The 25,751-nt window shown below is 34.9% G+C and overlaps 1 protein-coding gene across 4 annotated transcripts in view; it reads right to left on the bottom strand.

Moving 5' to 3' along the window:
- LOC128859924 (trichohyalin) overlaps positions 1-25,751 on the bottom strand; it is a 220,489-nt gene that overhangs the window by 29,932 nt on the left and 164,806 nt on the right. Inside the window, exon 1 of one of the 4 annotated variants that reach the window (XM_054097077.1) lies at positions 11,892-11,912. The exons of the other annotated variants lie outside the window; for them this stretch is intronic. The gene's annotated coding sequence lies outside the window, so the exon portion shown is untranslated. Of the gene's footprint in view, positions 1-11,891; positions 11,913-25,751 lie in introns of those variants that run through there. 4 annotated transcript variants of the gene reach the window in all.

The raw sequence follows: 25,751 nt of genomic DNA, 5'->3' as shown, positions 1-25,751 counted from the left end.
GTGGCAAACTCTTTAGAACTAAGTGTACTTCATTTATCTTTTCCCTTACATTTTGTTGTTGTGTCATTGCATCGAGTACAAGACTGCAATTCGAGCAATACGCGGACCTTGCAAGGGTTTTGCAAGACCCTGTATTGTTTTATTCACATTGGTTGAAACTGTAAAAATATGTTCAAGACGTATATACCAACACAACAAATCATTAAAATTGCATCGCATGACAGTAGTCCCTACGTAACCTGAATGATCTGGATTTATTGTACATATATCCAACCAAGGACTATCATTCCCAATACAAGAACGGGAAATGTTTATGCTGCTACAATAAAAACAATAAAATCGAAAGTTCAATAGCATCCATATTTTTTGAATACACCTCGTATATAGATGTTTGTATGTATAAGAGTATGTATGTACTTGAGATGTAGCTGTTGTTGCACTGAAGCGTTTAAATTGAGCGATGATAAAATGCACATTGAATGCGCCAATAATAAAAATCCGCGTTTGCGACCATGACAACCGAATAAGAAAACAAGAAGAAAATGTACATTTATGTACATACTTATATATGTACGAGTATGTAGATTAGGAAATATCAAATGGCATGTAGAAATGCGAGGGAAAGTTAGTCGTCAAGGTAAAGAAAATCCCACTTGACAGAGCATTTGCATAAATTAGAAGTACGAGTGAAGTATTTCTATCTAGAATGACATGAGGCAACCCCAAGCGAAGAATAGTTAATTATGTTTATTATTATTTTAAATCTTACAATTAAAATTTTCAAAAACGCAATTTCTCGCTACCTTCTTGTGCAATAACTAAGATATTTTTATAATCCTTCTGGGGACTGATTTATGAAAGCACAAGAAAACTGCTCTAGTAAAATCAACGTTTTGAACCGACATGTCGAAGGAATAGAGTATATAGAGCGGAATATGAAGAATATAATATACTACGGAATGCTACGGACAGCTCCACAAGGTAGGAAACGGTTAAAATCAGGAACATAATTAACTTAGAGAGTGTTATAGCAATGCGCAGATTATGTAAGAGAATATTAAAAGTTAATCTTTCAAAAAGATCGGTTGTTTAGAAGGCAAGTCATAAAATTGCAAGCAAAAGAGGCAAATATACTATGTAGAGGCTTTAAATTTATTAGCTGACCACGCGATTCATAACTGACAAAGGTGCTGTGCAATTCAACGAACGGAGCGTAAAAGTAATGAGTATTTTTTGAACTTGTTCTACGCGTCTAATATGAGTAGCATGATACGGTTTCCAAATCGTTAAGCAAAACACCTAAGAGAAGTGTACGGCGCCAATTACTTTTCGAATCAGAAACCAGAAAGTTTAATGTTCGACAGTAAACAGTTCTGAAAAAAATTACAATTTTTGTGTTTTAATCGATACGTCGATTTTGTTTTTTTTTATTCAAAAGAGATTTCAAAATATTGTAAAACTTATTGTTGAACCAAAAAATTATGAGTTAAAGGTTGTTGGTATGAAAGAAGCAGAATAGACTTTGCCACCTTACATGTCAAGGAGACATCCTAGTTCGCTGAATTGTTTTTAAAGGCTATCTTCCCAACAGCATACTACAGGGAGTTAAAGCAACGTACACAGTTCCTTTGCTTCAACTGAAGTATGCTCTATCTAATGAGCGTAACGAGGCATAGTCTCTCTAGCCCGTGCTTCGCTTCCAGGTATGCCCCTGTGTCCAATTTGTTTCTAATTCAATTATTACAATAAGTGAATGGATACATTTGTTGTTCTAATCGAATGCAATTTACATATCTATTTATCAAACGAGTAAATACATACAATGAAATATGTTTTCTGTACCTTTTGTTGCCCAAATACTATGAGAAGGGAGCGAAGAAAACACCTTTTCCATGGATCTTTCTCATATCAAAATTTATTCTCTGACAGAGGAGTGAAATACGAGCACCATAGGCATCATCGACGATCCACTGTGTACCACTTGTTTGGAGTATGAGGATAGTAGAGAACATTTTCTCTGTCGCTGTCCGCCATTCGCCAGACATAAATGGTACATGGTGAGAATGGACGAGCTCTTTCTCTTTCTTTCCCCAAAGTGCTAAGATTCATACAAAAATCTGGCAAATTTGCAGGAAAGCAATGAATTCCTACCTCAACTGTCATCTAAATGATTTATGAATGAATTATTTTAAGGGGTTAGGGGTAGTCAGAGGCCCGAAAAAATGATGATTTGCACGAATTTTTTTTTGCTACTTAATTAATTTATTTAACAAAAATAAAAACATAGCATAAAAACATCATGTTTTAACTTGACTTCACCAAAATTTCAAAAAAAAAAATTAATAATTGCAAAAGTTATCGCTGTTTGTGTGAAGCCCGTTTCTCCAGAAGTCCCTTGCGGTGAACATCACAAGTCCTTGCAGATTCATCAAAAACCAATCGGACAAGAAAAATTAGTTTTATTAATAGATAATCTTGTGCCTGATCGAAGCTTTTTTTTTTTTCAAAATGAACAAAATGGCGGCCTCAGAAAATTTTTTCCAGATTTTAGAGAAAAAAACCAACAGTTAATTGTTAAAAAAAAATCGAAATTTTTGAAAAAAAAAATTCCTTCGATCAGGCACAAGTTTTTTATGTTTTTCAAAAGCTGTATAAATTTTATTGAAATCTACGTAGCGGTTTTTAAGTTACAGTGTTCACCAGTTTGAAAAACATAGTTTTGAGAAAAACGCATTTAAAGTTTTGCTATCGGCTCCGGAGCGGCCGAGCGCCCTTTGTTAATTGTTGAATAACTTGAAAAGTATTTGTCGGATTCACTTCAAATTTTTACACAATATTTTTAAAGCATTATACTTTAAGAAAATGCAAAAAAAAAAAAAATCAATTTTTTGAAAATTCTGACTACCCCTAACCCCTTAAGTTAAGCTTCGGTAGACTCACTGGGGTGTGAGTTATCCAACAAAATGTTTGATGGGTTGTGGTTTGTTTATTTCGAACATCTGGAAATATACCGTTAGCTGTATTTTAGCAACGTCGATTTCTTCGAATTCGTGCATTAAGTCCTCAGTAGTTGTTGCGCAGTTCTAAAAAAGTGGTTGAGTGAAATTTACCCCAGTGTGTAGTTCGCGTACTTTTTTCCCAGTCAGTGTCAAAAGAAAGTGTACACCATATATTGACAAGTCTAGGATACTGTCATTGTCATCAAAATCAAATATTTCATCTTCCAAATCAGATACAAGTGTTTCCATCTTGCTTTCTTTTAGACGTCAACTTTCAGACCACAATTGCATTATTGCTCTAAAAGAAAATCACTTCGTATAGAAATAGAATTAACAAAGATAAAAATTCACCTTCGATAAAACTAAGTTAAATATACGTACCATATGTATATGTACGTACATACTGCCAATATCAAAGAAAAGTGTACACCACATATTGATAAGTTTAAACTACTTATTTATTTATTTTTTAATTTTAATTAATTTTGTACTAAAATATAGTTCACACTACCACAAAAACCATATAATGTAACTAACTGATAATATAATTCCCTAACTAATTTTTTTGATGTGCTATTTTTTCGTATTCTTATTACTTTATTTTTGGCTTATATAGTCTTCTGAAGGTGTATGCCGATGATATTGATATCATCGGCCTTAACAACCGCGCTGTTAGTTCTGCCTTCTCCAAACTGGATAAAGAGGCGAAGCCAATGGGTTTGGTGGTGAACGAGGACAAAACGAAGTACCTCCTGTCTTCAAACAAACAGTCGGCGCACTCGCGTATCGGCACCCACGTCACTGTAGACAGTTATAATTTCGAAGTTGTAAAAGACTTCGTTTATTTAGGAACCAGCATTAACACCGATAACAATGTCAGCCTTGAAATCCAACGTAGAATCTCTCTTGCCAACAAGTGCTACTTTGGACTAAGTAGGCAACTGAGCAGTAAAGTCCTCTTTCGACGAACAAAACTAACACTCTACAAGACTCTCATCATACCCGTCCTAACTTATGGCGCAGAAGCTTGGACGATGACAACATCCGATGAAGCGACGCTTGAAGTGTTCGAGAGAAAGATTCTGCGTAAGGTGTTTGGACCTTTGCACGTTGGCAACGGCGAATATCGCAGGCGATGGAACGATGAGCTGTATGAGCTTTACGGCGACATAGACATAGCGCAGCGAATAAAGATCCAGCGGCTTCGTTGGCTGGGTCATGTCGTCCGAATGGATTCAAACGCTCCGGCTTTGAAAGTATTCGATGCGGTACCAGCTGGTGGTAGCAGAGGAAGAGGAAGGCCTCCTCTGCGTTGGAAAGATCAGGTGGAGAAGGACTTGGCTTCACTTGGTGTGTCCAATTGGCGCCGGTTAGCACGAGAGAGAAACGACTGGCGCGCTTTGTTAAGCTCGGCCAAAATCGCGTAAGCGGTTATCGCGCCAATTAAGAAGAAGAAGTCTTCTGAAGGCCAAAATAGTTTTCCAATATAGTTTTTTCTTCCTTTCCTATTTCTGATGAATATTTCCTTATGTGAATAAAATCCATCTTTGAATAAATTAAATTGAACAATTAGTTTTACATTTATTTTATCTAAATACTTCCAAAAGAAATTCTAACTTTGTTTGAAAAAAGTATATGAACTGGGGTGAAACTTACCCTAGCGTGCCGATTACGACAAAAAATACGTGTGCCTACTGAAAGTTAAATATAGCATTTTTTTAAACCTATTTTCTCACCATTTTGTAAACCTTTGACATATTTTCTAAGAGGGACGAGTGTATGGTATGGGTTTCTTAGCAGGTTATAAAAATATATTTCGTGTAGTTATTTATGAAGTTTGGAAATATCTTTTTTGTGGTTTTTTTTACTTACTTCCTTCACATTTAGTTAGCTTGTTTCTCTTTTTTTTCGACTTACAAATTCGCGAAGGCATATTTTTTAATCATTAAAATTTTAGTCAACTCCCTGTAGTCAGTTGTATTTATCGATTGAAAATGACACCTCCCCTCTCCGACTGTGATGTACTTCTCGATGTTGTTGCACCTACCTAGCGTTTTATGTCGCCTTCGAAATGCCTATGAATCTTCATGGTAGGAATATACGGGAGGCTTGAGATTGCCTGCAGAGGAGTGTTCATTTGGTGTTTCATGTGCACAATGGGTTTCGAACCGGGACGCTACCGAATGGTAGTCAGGCTCAAATCTAGTAAAATCATGGTAAAAATTTTAAACAAAGCAGAAACAGTATTACAACTTTGCCAAAGTTGCCGCAAAAAACTTCAATATTCCATGCAAATAAAGCTAAATTACCTTTCAACAAGTCTGATTTATCAGTTATCAATTTGGAAAATATCTTTTTATCGAAAATGATTTGACCGTCGGAGGCGAATCCCTCAGCTTAGTAGCTTAAAAAAAAATAACCACGTCATCAACACTACACAAAAGCAGTGTGTCTGTATATTTGTTTGTAAACATGTTTATCTATTTTGCTGTATTATATTGCTATTTCTGCTTTGACCGCCGTAGCCGAATGAGTTGGTGCCTGACTACTATTCAGGAGTACGTAGGTTCGGATATCCATGCATGAACATCAAATAATAGAAAACGTTTTTTCTAATAGCGGTCGCCTCTTGGCAGGCAATGACAAACCTCCTGGTGCATTTCTGCCATGAAAAAGCTCCTCATAAAAATCATTTGCCGTTCGGAGTCAGCTTAAAACTGTAGGCCCCTCCATTTGTGGAACAACATCAGGACGCACACCTTAAATAGGAGGAGGAGCTCGGCCAAACACCTAACAGACGTGTACGCGCCAATTATTTATTTATTTTAATTTTTTATTTCTCGCAATGATAAGGTTGAAACAATCAAAACAGGTTCCTGCAATCAATTCAAGCATTCCTTTAGTCGGAAATCCATTTGCACTGAGGTTGGCGCTTTCATGTCTGGCATGTGCTGCTCCAACAACAAGAAAAAAATTAAAACTGGCTAACTAACAGCGACAGCGAAAATATTTTGCATTAATTAAATAATTGTTTAATTGACGCCGTTTCAGGCAATTAAAATGGTCAAGTATGTTGGTTTTTGTATTTGCCTTTGCGAAATAATTTAATTTTGAATTATTGCCAAAGAAGAGGCGCCAAGTAGAAGGCAGGTGCAAAATCTATACTTACCTACAATGGGGAGCTTTATAAATTTCAGTTCACTAATGACGCTAAGAATTCAGAATATTTTGCATAAAATTCAACCCAAACCATTAAGAAAAGCCATAGGCATGATGTCATACGCAAAATAATACTTAATATTATTTTCTCAATCAAGCTCGCCTAAAATTCATCAATGAAATTTTTAAATCAACGGCGCTAATGGTGTAAGCTAATGTTAAATAAAGATTTTAAATATTAAAAATATTTTAAATACAAATGTACGAGTATTTGTTGGAAATGTAGATTTTCTTTCAGTTTAACCTGTCAGAACAAAATTAGTCTGTTACTGGATTTGATTATAAAACTAGTTTGTAATTAAAGATGATCACATGGTAGGTCTGACAACAGCACTTAAATAAAAATAAAATACCATTTAAGCTGTTAGTGACGTTAGCAGCCGTTAACTTTTGCTTCATATTATATTTCTTTTTTTATTTTCGCAAGAGAAATCTAATGCTTTTGTTACTGATCCTAAATAAACACAATTAATGGTTTTTGCCCATAATCACTCGCCCGGTATTTTTGGTTATATGATTTTGCTCTGCTTCGGTGGGCTATTTTACCAATCGATAATGACTGCCTGAGACAAAGATGGTAAGAACTGTTACGTATTCTACTAGACTTCCGTATTTCCTATAAATTTGGTAGCTTTCATATAAGTTTGTATATATGTATTGTACTTGTACGTGTCTAAAAGTAATACATAAATATGTGTATGGGAGTAATACAAGCACGGACAACACCGAGTGGACGAACTTACTTCACATCAAATTGGACGTAGTAGGCGAGACGTTTTGAGTGAAGGCGGAAAAGTTGTCAGGCAAACTCATCTGCGTTCTTTACAATTAAACTGCCAATACTTCGATCAAATTGATTTACATTTTCTAGAAATTTTTTCCCCTCATCATTTTACTTTATTTATTTATTTATATAAAATTAGCTTACAACATAAATCTGATAAGCAATTTGTGTTATTTGTGTGGAATTGGGATTGTGTTAGCGAATATTTTTTATCTACAGGTGGGATGCAGTGGGCAGCTCAGGAGAAGGTGAGTAACTGTGACTATGATATCAGTGTTGCAAGTACAGAGTATTGGGTTTGTGTTATTCATAAGATGCCCGTGTGATTCTTTCATGTGTCCTAACCGAAAGCGTTAGAATTTTATACCGAATATGAAGGCGTGGGAGAACACAAAGCCCAAGTAGATTTGCTAATAGAAGCTATGTGAATATTAGTGATTACACCATCTATGAACCGATAACTGAGGATGGTGAAAATAAATGTATCACAGTTGTTGATATATTCTGTTTCTCTGTAGTGGAATCCATCTTTAAAGGCTCTTTTCCAGCTAACGCACCGATCGCCTTGTTTGTGAGGATGTTTTGACGATCATGGACACAAATTATTTTTCGAGAGGACTAAATTGCTTAGATAGTCTTGAAGTGAAAATAATATAGTCTAGTCTTAGAAAAGTTACTCGATTATTTGGGAAAATAGTGTGGAGCTCATCTTGAAAACATTTGCAGTGCACGCCAGGTCTCTGGAAGTTCCATCAATTGAGTCCTCAACCCAAGGTTCGGTGGTTGAAGTACCGCCCGGGGGAATTCTATTTCAGGTCAAACGGTTATATGATTGGTACGCTGTTTTATATTAAAGGTGAGAGTGACAGCTTCTATAGATACACCCATAAAGGTTTCTGCGCATATTATCACTAGAAAGGAGATGTGTGACTGGTATAACGAAGGGCTGATAACCAGATCAACGACGAAGAGGATTAGATTGGATTAGCCACTTCTGATTTAATTAAAAAGTTCAGATATCTTTGCACTTTCAACATTTAGGAACAGATTTCCTTGGTAGTAGAAGACCAAAAGAAAAGTTTTCCAAAAACTATTTTTAGCTTCAACGTTATTTTCTACGTAAAATATTTATGGCCACTTACTCATCCATTTGCAAAGAGGTTGAATTGAATGTTAGCAATCAAAACATTTATTCATCCACAAATAGTAAAAGGAAAAGTACGGCATTTTTCTTACAAATGTGTGTATGTGTGTATGCGTAAGCGTAACATTTCAGTCACGACCGACTACTCGAAACCTCATTCACTATCTGCTGTCAATTTGCACCAGCATACTCTTGCTATGCGCCGATGGTAACATTCTTTTTTCAACCATATCTCAGGTCTCGTGTATTTGTTTGTGGCATCTGCCAAGTGGCATGTGGCAAATTGCAACTGGCAGTGTGCGTATATCATCTTTCATTTCACTGCCGAGCGGAGAGTGTTGTTGAATGCTTTACGTTGACTTAGCTTTACCAACACTTTAGCCAAGGCCTCTCAATGATTTCAGATGGTTGTCACTGTCAGGTGCTTTGTCTAAATGGAAAGAAAAGTCATCGATGTGCTAGTCAGGCATGAAGTTGTTTGTTGTTGCCATCAATATACTTGCTCCCATAGTTTACTGAGTTTTTGGTATGCTTCGCATTTCCTTGGCAGCGAGGTGTTCAGTGATTTAATTTTCGTTTTGTTTTTAGTTAAGTGGCGGCATGTGTCAGAGTATTGATATTGCCAACAAAACCAAAAATAGGTATGTGTTTGGTGAGTGCTAGAAACGGAATTTTCAATCCACTCCCACTATAGTGATAACTCTGATTATGCTCCTGAGAAGCATTTCATTGAAAGACTCATGGTTCCTTTACTTTAATTAAATAAAAGAATTTGTTTGCTTGTTTAATAATAATTCATTTTATTTAAAACAGAAAACCATAAGAAAGTTTTTCGCGGGTAAATTTATCATACGAAAAAAAAAAACTTACAAATTTCTTTTACTTTGACAGCTAAAATAATATCCGTGATGCATCAAAAATATAAATGCACAGTGGTAGTGAAAAAATGCCCAACCCTGGGTAATAATGCTTTGAAGGATTAGAGACACCGTTCACAGAAATTGCTTGCCCTTGACGATTTTCTAAAAAAGTATGGCAAAATTAATCCAATTTTTGACAAGGCACAGCAAACTGTCACTTTGGGATTGTAAAGTAGCTTCTGATGTTTCAATCGCGGATTCTGATCTTAAGGTGATCAATAACGGAAATTTTGCTTATTTACACTTCCATTTCAAAGAAAATAGTGTGTTTACCGTACGAAATCGCTCCAATCTGGTCACGCAGAAATGCTTACGCAAATTGTAATCGTTAGGCTTAAGCGTTTACAAGATTTGAATTTTAAAGGGATGAAGTCTAAGATCCTTTCTCAACATTTCATGCACAATCGTTTTTGGCAGTCCCAGGACAGCTGGTCTCTTGCGCATGGACTGGCGCGAACTATCGTGCAAACTTGTAGCGACGATCTCAATATTTCCATTTGTTCTCGCTGTTCGGCTAGGCCCCAGCCATGGGCCGTTTGCCACCGAGATTTTTGACCGGAACCTTTGCACCTTTGAGCAAATCAAATCTTCACTTGGTGAGTCACGTAAACCTCGAATATTGTGAATAAGTGAACAAAATTTACGATAAGAGGTTCATTCATTTCTTGTTAGAATGTATAGCGTTTTTTTTTTTGTTCCACAAAGTAACAACTTAACATATATTCATATGTATAAATGTAGCAGATATGTCTGATCACATAATAAAATATTCCTGTGCAAATCTTCATGTAATAAACAATATTATCTCATATCTCTCATCACAACTCTTGTTTTACATTACAGGATCTTACTGGTCTTCTGATAGACCTTGAATACGCTACGATTGCGAGCGCACGTTTTTACCCGTCCACTGCGACATCATGACTAAATAAACCGACCGAATAACGAAGCTAACGCGGTTCCCTTCCCGGGCATAGGCCTAGCGGTTAGGGAGAAACTTTGAATTTAAAACCTAATCTGCCACCGGATACCCCGGATATTGGTTAAAAAAAAATTATTTAGTGCTACCGGCGCCTTAACTTACCTGCCCTTTTATCAATCATTTGCAATAATCATATATTATGCCTTCAATTACGAGTTTTTCACTTTACTGCACTTTAAATACTTTCTATTTTTTACCAGAATGTATCAATGTAATATGTAAAGTACTATGCTGTACGTAATTATGTGCTTCAAATATCGTGAAAACTTTATTGAGTTGTTATATTGTGGTAATCATGGCCAATTACAACGAGCACAAACTTACGTCATGGCGAGGCTGTCCGTCACCGCGCTCCTACGTGCTTTATAAGCATGGAAGTGTGTTGTAGAGAAGTAAACATTTTGTAAATTCGTAGTTGAGGGGGAGTGCCGGTCAAGCCGACCGGCTTCTGGCAATTATAAATATTTCCGCATAGTTGTAATACGATGCTATGTGATTTGAAAAACATAAATGTTGTCATTTAATATAGATAGGTATAATAGATATGCATATGTAAACATTATATGGATATACTTGCAAATATATGCACGAAAAAGCACATCACTATCCGTATTATGTTAAGTAATAAATTATATTCATTTCATATGTTCACACATTGAAAAATGCGTAAATTTAAATTAAAATAGCAGATTCATACATTCATACATATGTACATATGTATGTACACTTACACGTAGGTATAATTGTGTATGGGTACGCAAAATGAGAAAAACAAAAGCCCAATGTCAAGCAAAGCCTAACAACAGCAACAAATACAACTACCTCAATAGTATATTACCTGAGTGTGAGCAACAGCAACATCGCTATTGTCGCCGCAACATGAAGCTGCCATGGACAATGACTGAGCGTTCAAGCAGTGTTGTATGGATTTACCGGTCTAGTACTAGGTTTGAAGTACGTACATACATATGTATGTATGCCTGAACATAAGTATGATACCACATATTGGTTGCGGAGCCGGCAGTAACTGTTAAGGAATAGAATCTTTTCCCTTCCTTACACATAAATATTATTGAATGGAAGCTACGCTGAAGAATGCAACGCACGCGAGTAAATCTAAGCTCGACGCACATTTTTATTTTCTAGAGCAATCGGACAGTCGACGTGACAAACAAATCCGAGTTGCCGTGACTTTGGTGGTATTTATGGTTTACTTTATGCTGTCATCGTCACAGTTTGAAGCAAAGAGAACTTTTTCTTCCATTTTTTCAACGTCAGTGGCGCCTAGCTGTGGCGCTTGGCTTGAACAAGTTTTTCCATATTCAAACATGGGATTAGAAGTGTTATGTCGTTACGCCACATTTGTATTTGCTTGGGTGCAAATGATGTCATTCAAAATCATAACGCAAACTTGAGTAAAAAATAACAAATAAATAAACACATTCATACATATGTATGTATCTAATAAAAATGTTACTTATCGTTTAACACACTTTTGCAGGTAAATACATTTAAGGGAGCAAAATAATGAAGGCGAATTTGTTAGCACATTGTGCAGGCATTAGACCTTTAGTTAACAACAAAACGGTTAAAACTTGAGTTTTTACAGCAGTTATATTGTACTAAGCAGTAGGTTTAGACTACTCTATTTATTGTAAAAATTCGCAAATCGGAAAAAGTAATTCGATTTAGGCCAGCTGTATGTACGAGTATGAGCTAAATTATAGTATATTTCAACATTCCAACACCTAAAATACATACCTATGTATGTATGTACATTTGCAGATTCATCTATATGAGTATATAAAGTATGAATGAAGCAACGTCGACTTTTTTCACTTACCTGACAACCTAGTTATCCATTTTTGCATTTTTTATTCTTGCCCCACTTTTAGCGTGCTGCACTTCATAATTTATTGATGGAAAGCACTTGCAGTGTTTGCAGTATAAGGTATGCACTCGTAGATGAATAATTTTCCTTTTTCAACGTGTTAAATAATCTACATACAGGATGTTCTCTTTTATCCTAGGCTCTGTTGGTCATTTATTACCATCATTTTGAGTATTGTAGTATTCGTAGCGGTTTTTAACTACTTTTATAAGGTTCTCGAGCGAAATCGAACTTATTTTATTCAATTGTAGGTTTTCTACTTACTATCTATCTGTCAAATAGATGCTGTCGAGCTCTGACACTGTTAAAACAATATGCTGCAAAAACAAGAAATTCCAACTTTAAAGCTCGTATACATTCTAGTGCAAGTGTACATGGTTAAACACCCAATAACTTTATAAGATCATCTACATACATTTGAGCTCTTAATAATCTGTTTGAACCTAGAAAAAATTCGCCTTGTCAAGCACTCAGATCGAAAGAGTAATGCAGTTAAACGGTGTTTTACAAAAAAAAAAAAAAACATATTTACTATATGTCCATATGCACAGAGAAATGGAACATAAATAATTCTATTGTATATTAGTCTATATTTATATTAGTCTATAATATTTATGTACTTGTATTAAGTCATAGTATATTTCAAGGACAATTTAACAACAAAATGCGCCATGAATTTGCTAAAAGAATAATGGTTCACCAAAAAATCATTCATTTGTATGCAATCATTTTTCCTGATAATCAACATTTCAAACTTTGTAGTCACGTAAATAAGGAAATTCATCGAATTTGAGAAGCGAAATCCATCACAAGCCAATGTTGCGTGCTGATGATTGGGCTTCATTCTATGGAAAGTAGGAAAGTAGGATTCATTCTATGGAAAGTTATTTTACTAATTCAAAGCAGTAATTATATGTAGATGGAGTTTCGTGATACAACATGGCAGACAAAGACATTTCTAACATTTTTTTGTACTTTTTATGACTGAAAATATTTGCTTGTTTGAATTATATATTATTAATAAATTCAAATTTTGATATAATACATCTTCATTATCGGTAGATTCTATATACAAATACATATATGTATGTAGATGTACATCACTACATATTATAAAACAAAGTCGCTTTTTCTGTCCCTATGTCCCCATATACGCTTAAATCTTTAAAACTACGCAACGGATTTTGATGCGGTTTTTTTTTAAAGATAGATTGATTGAAGAGGAAGGTTTATATCTATATAATGTGAAGAAATATATAAAGGGGGCGTGGCAATCGGTCAAAATGTGGCAAAAAAACATAATTTTTTTGTTTTCACGGCCATAAATCATAAACGAATCAACCAATTAAAATGAAACTTTCTTAGAGTTTAACTTTGAAATATTTACTTTCGTTCTGCATCAAAAAAAAAAATTGATATATTTGTTATTTAACCAAAATTGTTTAAACAAAAGCAGCTCTTTTTCCAAAAAAAGCTGTTTGTGTGTGTGTTCGCTGTCAACCGAATGAAGCAACAGGCGTTAAGCGATAATCTCACCACACCTCATTAATGTTGAATTACATCGTATGGTGACGTATGTATGTATGTATTTACGAATCGCTCGCATTATTTCATTTCGGACATATGTACATATGTATCTATGTATGTACTGAATTCCATGTAATTATATGTACATACAATTTTACAGCGAAATAAAACGCTATTTTCAGGTTCTATATTAGTAAATCGCACATAATTAAAATACAGTTTTTGAATAGTTTTTATTGATTCGGAGCGCGTTTAGTTTGCTATCAATTCCATACAATAACATTTTTTGTCATTTACTTTTTACGACAACTAATAGCTTATTTTCGAAGCGATTTCAACAAATGGGTACAACATTAATCCTTATCCAATTAAATACCTTAAATACATTGTTGTTTTCATATCGATCTATGTATGTGGCTCTTTACAGCATATAATTAAAAACAATATTTTTCAAGATATTACAACAGTAATTAGTAATTGAGATCTACCGGAAAAATTGCGTTAGCTGTTGCGTCATCCGGCATTGCCGCTATTCTTTTGGAAAGAGTCTTTTGGAAAGAGGCCGAACCACACACTCTACAATGAAGCACCCGCTGAAAACCGCCACCGATGATGATAACAGCGTCTGTAGTGTTTCTAGACAGAGCAATACAGGAAAATTGATGCGTGACTGCTCATTAATAGTCTGGGACGAAGCTACCATGTCAAACAAGACGTCTGTGGAAGCACTGGATAGGACAATGCGCGATTTGCGCAACAAAAATGCACCTATGGGTGGATATACAATTCTGTTCTCAGGAGATTTCCGTCAAATCCTACCAGTTGTGACTCGAGGAACACGTGCTGACGAAATAAATGCTTCGCTAAAAAGATCCCACCTTTAGTCGTATGTCAATAAATTAGAGCTTAAAACCAATATGAGGATTTCGTCATCTTCACGTGAGAACAGGCTATTTCCAGAGATGCTGCCAAAAGTTGGCAATGGAGAATTAACACAAAGTGAGGGAAGGATTAACCTAGAAAACCTTTGTGTTTTGATAGACAACATCCAAGAGTTAGTCAACAATGTCTATCCAGACATTGATAACATAAGTTATAAGACAATATCTTGGTTTAAAGAAAGAGCTATTCTGTCACCAACTAACGAAAAAGTAGATAAAGTAAATAACTTGATTATTTCAAAGATTGATGCGCCGACGAAAATATACTACTCGGTCGATACTGTTCTCGATTTGGAAGAAGCTGTTCAATTTCCTACAGAATTTCTAAATTCTTTGAAACCGTCTGGACTCCCTCCTCACAAAATGGAGCTGAAAATAGGTTGTCCTGTTATTTTATTAAGAAACCTAAGTCCACCTAAACTTTGCAATGGCATGCGTTTGATGGTAAAATCACTGAAAACTTTCATAATAGAGTGCACAATACTCACAGGATGTGGTACCGGAGAAGATGTATTGATTCCCCGAATCCCTCTGATACCATCGGATCTACCATTTCAATTTAAACGCTTACAATTTCCGGTAAAGACATCTTTTGCAATGACCATTAATAAATCTCAGGGTCAAACCTTCAACGTTGCAGGCTTAGATTTGAGTGTTGACTGTTTTTCACATGGCCAACTGTATGTCGCTCTTTCAAGAGTAACCTCTAGAGAAAACATGTTTGTATTGTCTAATGACAAGAAGGCTATGAACGTTGTATATAAAGACATTCTGTAATATAGTAATTGTTGTAAAAATAAAATAAAAACATATGTAAAAATGCAAAAAGTTAATATGCAAAAATGTAGGGTATGAATTTAGATATCCCAAAGATAGCAGGAAATCTTCATGCTATAAAGAAAGGAGAATTGTTTTACTCCAAATTTAACGCGTGCGGGCCACGGGCAATAATGAATAAGCCAAAACTACTGGATCGATTTTAGTCATTTTTTCAGTGAGTGACATAGGGTATATATTATATACCCGTGCGAAGCTGGGCGGGTTGCTAGTATGTATATAAATAATTGCCTAAGAAATCATTTAAGTAAATAGGACTTTCTTCTTTTATTAATACGAAATTTACAACTGCGGGTTTAGCAAAGCATATGCCGGTATATTTCTAAAATTTCAATAATTTTAATTTAAACTCTTTAACATAAAAATTATTTATATATAAATACATTTTTTTTTAATTTCTTACTTTGTTCTTCAACATATTTGAATAAAGGTTGTTAGAGATCAAATTTCAAAGTCAGTGTAAAATCCATAGCGTGGATTCACCTGAGTAGCTCGCTTTGTAACGATATAATAGAATGTGAAGGTTTGTCAGTTGAAGGCAAAGCTGTTGCCTTGAAATGATTGAAATGTTGCAACTTAATGGGCAGAGAAAGCTCAATAGGATAAATTCATATAATGGATGTAGGCGTATGAGCGCATCAAGTGTATAGAGGGCAATCAGACTTAAGGTGTAGAGGTTTTTGCTTTGCAAAAACAAAACGAGAGACCATCAATGCATGTATTTAAAATGTATGTATGTATGTAACGGGTGCTTTATTGGAGGTACACCCATTTTTTAGATGAAATGACCGATGCCGAAATCCAAACGAATGAAGTGAATTGGCCAATATCTTGATTTTATTCTGGTTTGTGCAGACAAACTGGACCACCATAGTCGGCATAACTCCCATCATAGAATGGGTTTGAGATAAAAAAGCCAATTTTGGCAATAAGACATAATTTCAAAGCTCGTGCGCACTTAATACAAAGCGTGTAAATATCGCCTAAGACGTGAATTATTTGTCTTGCTGGTCACTACCATCAAATATATTTAAAAGTTTTTATGGTGTACGACCATCTAAAAATTGGAGTTAGGACTAAGTAACGCAAAGTATGGGATTTAGTATTCATAAATAATTTCAGGTATACGATTATTTTTCTGATGTCTTAAGGCTTACTAAACCATCCAAATGGACCAATTTCGTAACACTGTAACAAATTAATCTAAGGAACGTTAGTCTCGCTACCAGGCCCGACGAGAGCGGAGGGATCGGGTACTTTTTCCCCCGGGCCCGGAGTTTTCAAAGGGGCCCGGACTCGAGGGTAATTCCAAGAAATTTGCTGCTTGAAAAAATATAGTAAATAATACTTGTTGAATGCCATCACAGCTAAAAACTTGGATACTCTGTTCCCGAAGATCTGCATTGCTTCGCGAATATTCTGCACCCTGCCAGTATCGGTTGCCGGCGCCGAAAGATCGTTCAGCGCTTTATCAAGGATCAAAGACTACCATCGTTCTTGTTCAACTCAGAGTCGAGTAACAGGATTGGCAACTTTGTATTTGGAATCTGAGTTAGCAAGGAAACTCGACTTCGATGATATTATAAGAGCTTTTGCCTCAGCTAAAGCAAGAAAAGCAAAATTCTAAGCATCGTGGCAGTCATTTTCAAATATTTGTAAGACTCACAAAATGAATAAAAAATCTTAACTTTTTTCAGCTGCGTTTTTTATTTCAGATCTGCTGAAGAGTTTTCTAAAATTCATTTTAATCAATATTTTATAATTAATTCTATATTATCAAAAATTTTATCAATGAGTTTTTCAATGTTTATATGTTATATCACTATAACATAATACGCATTTTGATAAATAAAAAAAATTTGTAGGGCCCGTATCTCAAGTTTCCCCCGGGGCCCGAATACTCTCTCCACGGCCCTGCTCGCTACTACTGCATCTAATGGTGGCTACCAAATCACCAACAACTGGTTTATCTGAATAGAGCAGTGACCTTAAGTATACTTACAAAATATGCTACAAATTATTCAAGTTACATGACTTGGGGAGGTTGATTGAAAGGCTAATTACACTAGTCTACAAGGAAAAGTATCCGAAATAATTTAAACTAATATCTGCTTCTCTGTCCATGCAAAATTCGGATTGATAACTAAAATTAATTTATTAGTTTGAGTTTTCGAGATATCCTAACCTAAAAGTGCAAAAAACCCCATTTTTGCCCATATTTGAGGTTATGTAGCCTTGCAGATGTTTTCTTTCACCAAAATTAAAGGATGGCATCTTTAAATACAATCCTTCTTTTTTCAAATGGCGTTTTGTTTGCTCAAATATCATTTTTTTTCGCAGAGATATCGCATTTTGAAATTTTCATGTTTCGAAATTTTCCTACACCTGAAAATCGATTAAGATAACATAGACATGATATAGTCGCTTACTAATTTTCTTGGGTTTGAGGGCCTGAAATATATGGATTAATAGTATGTAAATTTGGAGTTTGTGGGAAAGCCTGCTTGCGGTTATGTGGGTTAGCCTGCTCGCGGTATGATAGGGGTGGTTTCTAGGGGTTAGGGCTGTGTGTGACTCGGTACCCAAAGGTTAGATAGTGTAGGGATGTGGTGAGTCAGCACACTTATGGTGTGAGACAAAATTTTAAGAAAAATAAGACTCAATTCAAGAAAATTAGTAATCGAATATATCATGTCTATGTTATCTTAATCGATTTTCAGGTGTAGGAAAATTTCGAAACATGAAAATTTCAAAATGCGATATCTCTGCGAAAAAAAATGATATTTGAGCAAACAAAACGCCATTTGAAAAAAGAAGGATTGTATTTAAAGATGCCATCCTTTAATTTTGGTGAAAGAAAACATCTGCAAGGCTACATAACCTCAAATATGGGCAAAAATGGGGTTTTTTGCACTTTTAGGTTAGGATATCTCGAAAACTCAAACTAATAGAGCAATTCTGAGGCCAGATTTGGATTCAGCGCATCATAAACCTTCCGAAATATATAGTCTGGTTTCTGGGTCTGAATGTTGGTTAAAGTTTGTCGGCCTGTGTAATCGAATATTTGCTTAAATTTAATTTAAAAAATCTTAGTTTTTCCTATTCCCCACTATTTATAGCACAATCTAGACTTCATAATCCGCATTAGCTATTCAACTATGACCCAAACGCAAAGTTCAAAAACGGTTTGAGATAGAAAATTAATAAAAATAATTTTGCTTGATATTTTTCTGATTGGTTGTTTTGATTTTATTCAGCGAGGCATAGCAACGGATGTCGGGTATTGTAATGCAATATTATGGTTATTAATAAAAAATTAATATATTTTCTATGAAATTATTGTTTGTAATTCTTTTATATATGTACATATCCTAAATCCCTCAAAACTACTCCTTCGCGAGCGGGGCCGCGGGTTAAAGCTAGTTGTATATAAGTACAAATATTTTTTTATTACTGAATATGGTGTGCTCTGTAATAAGTTGTCAAAAAATCATGATATTTGATTAAATTATTGCTGCAATATTGCAAAAAGCATAAAAACCTGCATACAAATAATTTGTTTATAAATAGCGCGTCGAAAAAAATAAAAAATAACGCGTACGTTTTCGTAACAATAAAGCACAATACCTATGCCAACTTTCAAAATCGACTAATGACATGTAAAAATCGAAAGTTCAACTTTGGGTGGCCCACTTGGGATACCTTGGCTCTTATTTAAGAGAAACCTTTATATCGACATGGGAACAAAATAAACAGTTTTTCGAATATTCATTTTTAGAATTATTGAAGTAATGTTCGTTTTAAGTGAAAAAAACTTTGTGTAATCCATTAATTGATTACTTGATCAATACATTACTGAACTTAATCGAATAACCGCACAACGTACACCCTTAATTTACATTCATATAAATAAATATCAATTATATTAAATATTATATGCAAAATTTAAGAATATCAACAATTTCTCCACATTTTTTTTTAAACATATGTACATATATTACATACATATATTCGTTTTCGTTTTCGTTTATAATTACGTCAATAATTAAATCAAACGACTCAAAGTAAAAATATTTTTTTTTGTAAGAATAATATTGCTTGTATACGCAAGTGCTTTTTGTGTGTTCTAAAAATATGTATACTACTTATATTCTTTAAAATTAACTGTGGAAGGTGAGCTAAAAGTTAGCTGCATAAGTATTCGATTATGAAATTCCATAAATTTATATATAGAAGTAGTTAAACATCTACATGTTGATATGAAATAAAATTAAAATTTTGAGGTTTTGCCAAAATTGTAAAGAGTTGTTGAAGCTGATACAATTTGCCATATTTTCAGACATGCACATGTAAGTGCTTGTTGCGCTGAAATTAGGGAACCAGTGTGCGGGATTGCTGTGGTTAAGCATCCATATACTACTCACTGCTTAAAAATTAAAAAAATTAATTTGCATGCCGCAAATCAACCTGACTTGCATGCCTATCTGTCAACTGTGACCAAACTTGGGTGTGTTTACTTTTCAAGCTGTCAATTTTGATGTATTGAAATAAGAATACGTGTTGCTAACAAAAAAAACAAAAATGTTTAACACACACAAATATTGCATTCAGTATTACTTATACTTATGTGTGCATGTACTTATGCTAATACCTTAACATCTCAATGAAAATATTCTGAAACAGATGTGTATGAGTATACAAACCATATATAATTAGAATTTGTAAGGAGAGTAAGAGATGCTTAAATCGTAATCTTTTTCACAATTATATTAGAAAATGTGTAAGTGTGTAAGCAACCATGAAATTAAATTTTAGCACATGTTACCAACGCAATAGGTATATTCCAAAGTGAGCAGAGTTTTTAAAAACGAAGTGCAGTTTTATGTTTGCTAAGCCGCACCACAGCAACTCGTTAACCTTTACCTTTGTAGTGCCAAATGCTGTTTACTTAGCTGCTCTAACAGTTGAAATACTAACAAACGTTCTACTTGTACTCATATATACGAAAATGTTTAAACAAAAAGTGCTCGCAATGTCAAAGCATAAATTCGTAAATGTTGTTGCTGGTGTTTCACAGTGTGAAGTTCATTAGCAAACTGCAGTTGTACTCACGGGTGCTTTAGCAAGCGAATTAGAGCCGAAATGCTAACTGAATTGTATGCCTCGCAAATTCATTTGCTGTTTAGACTTCTTTCTTGTCTTCAGCTAGTTATTCGCTTCAAAGATTTTAGGAGCTGATTTGTTTGTTTGATTTCTAGCAAGTAATTTGACTTTCAGAGTATCAAAGGAGTTGGGGTGTAATAGGCTGCTATGCTGCTTAAGAAAAAGTTTGCTTTAGTGTACATCGACACATGCGTATGAATATATGATTTCCCAATATTAGGTTTATGCTCATGTATCCTGAACACCATGTGAAAACTTTATGAGACCTGTGCCTCATATATATTAGGAAGCTAAGTACCTTACTTTGTTGTATTCACTTTTTACTCAACCTTAGGTTTTATACAAACCTTTACACCCGCAAATTACTTTTTATTTCCCTTGTTCGCTCTGGATTAGAATATGCAACATTTATCTGCAGGCCTTGCCATCGATTTGCATTAACGTGTACAGAAGGGGTTCTTTAAATCTGCTCTCAGGTCGTTAAATTTGCATAAAACCCTATCCATTTCCACGATTCCCACTTGATTTTAATTAACACAGTCTTTACAGAGGAGAAGGTCTATACTTTCACTATTACGGAGCATTCACTTTCATATCCCTATTAGATCTCTACGCAACAAGTAAATGAAGTAAGAATGAATTTTTTGAGTTTCTAAACTATTTTTTAGTGTTAGTTTAAGCTCATATTAGCTCTAGAAGCATATAAAAACTATTATTATGCTTAAGGCTTGGAATAATGAAATAATCGAAAGATAGGGAGGTAGGAGCCACCGTGAGCCTTAGTTAAAGAAACGATTGGCGTCCTTGGGTACTACAATTTGAGTGCAGGTTTCATCATTATCATCCAATGTGCGATGTGTACGGGCAAAGCAGAAAAGGTCGAAAGGTCTGTTATAGTGGTAGGGTAGAAAGAGGTAAAGAAAGAGGTAATGAACTTTTTTGACGAAATCCTCTCTTAGCAATTAAGGCTGTTTACGTTCCTTTGGCCCCTAAGCAAATTGTATTGTGGGCTAGATTTCAGCATGAAAAGTTCCATTATGGTTTGCAGCTAATTCCAAAAGCAGTTTGAATGTACTGTTGTACTGTTGATGAGTTCCTAGTGTTTTGGCGTTTTTCCAATTCTGTATACGCAAGCTATGAAAACACAAACAGAAAACTTAGAGAGCTCATTAAAATGATGAAGGTGAGCTAAAGAAAAACAACAAGTGTATATTACGAGAAACTTTTATGCAGCATATAATCGGACCAAACTGCGAATTAGTATTTAGGTAAACTAAAGGACAGATTTAGCTTCACTACTGACTCTTGTCTAAGTCTTGAGGAGAGAAAAAACTCAGAATATAGTTATAAATTAAAACTAAAATTAATTATGCATGTATTAGGTTGTTCAATAAACTTTGCGGTTCAATAAGAAAAACATTTTATGGTTTAAAATACACTTTATTATTCACTTGTTCCCATTTCCAAATTATGAATTCCATCGCTGAAGTGAGGATCTGAAAGGGATACAAAATATGTTTTTACAGCTGTTATGACCTCATCATTTGATGAAAAATGCTTTCCACTCATGAACTGTTTCAGAGAAACATATTGAAGTCGCATGGGCGCCAAATCTGGTGAATACGGTGGATATTCCAACAATTCGTACTTTAATTTGTGCTCAAAATGCTCTTGTGTCGCGGTGAATTGTTCTGATGAATACGAATTGTTTTTCTTTTCCAAGCTGGGTCTTTTTTCATGAGTTTTTTCCTTCAACTGATCTAAAAGATTACAATAATATTCAGAATTTATTTTTACCAGTTTGCAAGTAGTCCAAGAACAAAATTCCTTTCGCGCCCCAAAAAACTGATGCCAACACCTTTTTGGCCGGTTTTTGGCCAGATTTACCAGTTTGCAAGTAGTCCACCAACAAAATTCATTTCGCGTCTCAAAAAACAAAAAAAAAAAAATGATGCTAACACCTTTTTGGCCTATTTCCGGCAAGATTCACACCCCTCTTTGGCCTCTTGTTTTGCTTTAAGATCATGATGACAGACCCTAGTCTCATCCATAGTGATGAATAGATGGACAAAGTCCACTTTATCTTTTTAAAAATGCACTAAATGTTGCTGAGAAAGCCGCATTCGAATGTGTTTTTGATCCATTGTTAGCGAATGTACACCGCTTTCTAAAACCGAATATTTCAGTTAAAATTTTGCTTGCACTGCCCAGTGAGATGCCTACGGCTTCTACTAAATCTCTTTCAGTCACTTGACGATTTTCGAATACCATATCTTATATTTCTTATACGATTTCTGATGTTGTTGCTCTTTTTAAATGTCCTTGATCGTCTTCAAGGCGTGTATGACCACATTTAAATTCAGCAACCTATCTTTCTTCTGTACACTTTACACACTCATTCATAAATTTCCTTTGCTTTTAAACCTTCCAAAAATAAAAATTCAATCACTGCACCATACTTAATTTTTCCATTGTAGAAAATATTGTAACACATCGGTACTAAATGGCTTGTAAACAAAGAATGAATTGACAGATTGAAGTGAAACTTTACATACGATCATATGAAGAGCATATCAACATAACAAAAAAAAAAAAGAACTTGGGCTAGTAGCAACGCCCTCTCTTATCGAACAGCAAAACTTATTGAACAACCTATCCTACAGAATTGTAAAATTTTACAATATTTGGCATAAAACTCAAGGCACCTACTAAGAACCGAATTTCTCAAATTGAAGCAATGGGTCTTTAGTGAAATGTGATTTGTTTCCTCATTTTGCCACAAAATCTTACAACCATATGCTACTTTGTAAAGTAAGTCGGCTTTGTTATACTTAGTCCTACCCTAAGTTCTGTTACAAGCTAAGTCCGTTATAGATATGGATATATAATACTTTTTTCAATGGAGTTAGTTTTATTTATTCATGTAAATTTTACAAAAAAAAATTTAATTTTCATTCGAAATGGTCATCATTTGCTTTTGCAGAAGCCTTCAAACGATTAGGCCAATCAGCTATTGCAGTACGCACGGTTTCCATGGATATTGACATTGCTGCTTGAACCAAAGATTGTTTGAGACTATTTAAGTTTCTATGAGGTCTTCGACAGACCATATTCTCCAATTCTGACCATAAAATGTAGTTCAATGGATTCAGATCTGAACTTCTAGATGGTCAATCTTCTGCCGCTATGAACCCAGGAATATTGTTTTTAGCCACTGCTTTGTGGTTTTTGCCTTATGGCTTGCGGCGGAATCTTGTTGAATCTCCTTTGAAGAGAGTACTGCTCAACTGCTCCAACCCCTTTTTCGCAGAAATGAAGAATGGAGGGCAACTGCTATTATAAACAACTTTTTCTATCATTTGATGTTCTTGCACCAGGATTCGAACCTGCGCACTTCCGAATTGTAGTCACGCACGAACCCAGCTACGACGACCAGTTTTGCTCTTATTATAGATCGGCACTTGTGGCTGAAATTTCGACCAACACTTTTATGGACATAGAACCCGGCTAAAGTATGATATTTCTAGCGATAGCCTGAAAGGCATCCCATAGATGGATCTAAGACACTCATTTGACAGTACCCTAGACTATTCGAATTGCTGCATTGAGCCAACATTCATTTTAAATTAAACAAATCGGTTTTATCGAATTAAAACCTTTTTGCTGCACATATTTGTATACCTGGTAAGGCATTTGAGCTTAAAAGCTTATATTTGTTCAGTTGTGTTCCTGCATATTTGGAGGGATAAATAAACAACAATAAGCAACAAACTAGACATACACAGCAAACACATATGATTATAAATATAAATATATATGCCTATTTTTAAAAAGAAATTCTTGATATATTTATATATTTATTAGTCTAAAACGGGTTATTCACCGACTTCATTATTTTTTTACGTGAACTAATTAATCGCAAAAGTAAAAAGTATGGTGGCCGTGGGTTGCTTGTGACAGTCGAGAAAGCCGGCACACTTTACTTTCGTTATTCAGTTTTGCGGTCAAGGTCACTAGTGCTGCGCAATAAAAATCAGTGTTTTAAAAATAATGTTCTGTATTTGAATGTATGTATGCTATATTTTTCACGAGCATAGCAACCTAATGTATTAAACAAACTCAGAAAAATTTAGTAAAAGGAAACCGAAAAACTAAAAGAAGCTTGTGCAAATACTCGTTAAAAATGTAGTACGAGTATACGAGTATTTCGCTTAAAGTGACGAGCTTAAAAATAGCACAATAAGAATTAACGATAGCGAAATGTAAAGGAAATTCGTGGAGAAGAAGAATTATGCGCTACAGCGATGCATAAAAATATATAGCAAAAGTGAATTCTCAATAATGAATGCTAATTTATACGGTAGATGCACCTTTCGCCACGTTTTGCTTGCCAACTGAGCGCGCAGATTTGTTTGTATTTTTTAAGTTGACTAATAATGTATATACATACATACGTACATGCATATGCATGTTAAAGAGGAATATTGTATGCTTTAGAAACTACGTATAGAAGCTGTTTTTTCAAGTATTAAAAGCTTTCTTGCCCACTTTTCCGGATGCCTTGCCAATGATTAAGCTGTAGCGCTCTGAAAAAAGCAAACTACTGCTGCTGCGTTAGCTGAAATAGCGCGTATTAAAAGTGAAAATTCAAATTAAAAATACAAACAAAAAAAGCGAAAAAGTCTTATTCAACACAAAATGTATCTAAACCAAATATGGAGCGATAATTTTAGTAACATTTTATTTGGGCTGGTTGTTAATTTTTGGAGTCACACAAACTCATAGACAATGAAAGCCATAGCTTGTAACTGGACGGACGGACGGATGGACGGAAATTGTTATATTAACACATAAAAAAAGGGCGCGGTTTTTACACGGTCTCAATAACACTTATGTCTGTTCATGGATCTAAATCAGGTGGAGAGCAAAACATGTACCAAGTTAGGGCAAGTTTTATTAAGTCGTTATCGAGTTACTCGCATTTACTTAAAAATAGGTTAACCACAGCTTAACGGGATGAGATGACTTACTGTGTTTTGATTTCACAATAGGCAATCAGCCGGAGCTATGGATATCACAGACCAACTTTTTTTTTGATATGGACATTGGTGTGGTGCAGCTCAACATTTCGTGATGCAGATTTTCATCTAACGAAATTTCTATTTACCGTGGAAAGTTCAATAGATATATAGTAAAAAAAATCCAAAAAAACTGCATGGCGATGGCGACAGCTTGTAGTGAGATCACTAAACCTGTGACTCCTACTTAAGCCGACTCCGAACGGCAAACGATTTTTTATGAGAAGCATTTTCGTGGCAGAAATACACTCGGAGGTTTGACATAG

Source organism: Anastrepha ludens, chromosome 4 (genome assembly GCF_028408465.1).
Source record: "Anastrepha ludens isolate Willacy chromosome 4, idAnaLude1.1, whole genome shotgun sequence".
NCBI lineage: Eukaryota > Metazoa > Arthropoda > Insecta > Diptera > Tephritidae > Anastrepha > Anastrepha ludens.
This window is presented reverse-complemented; position numbering and strand designations above follow the sequence as displayed.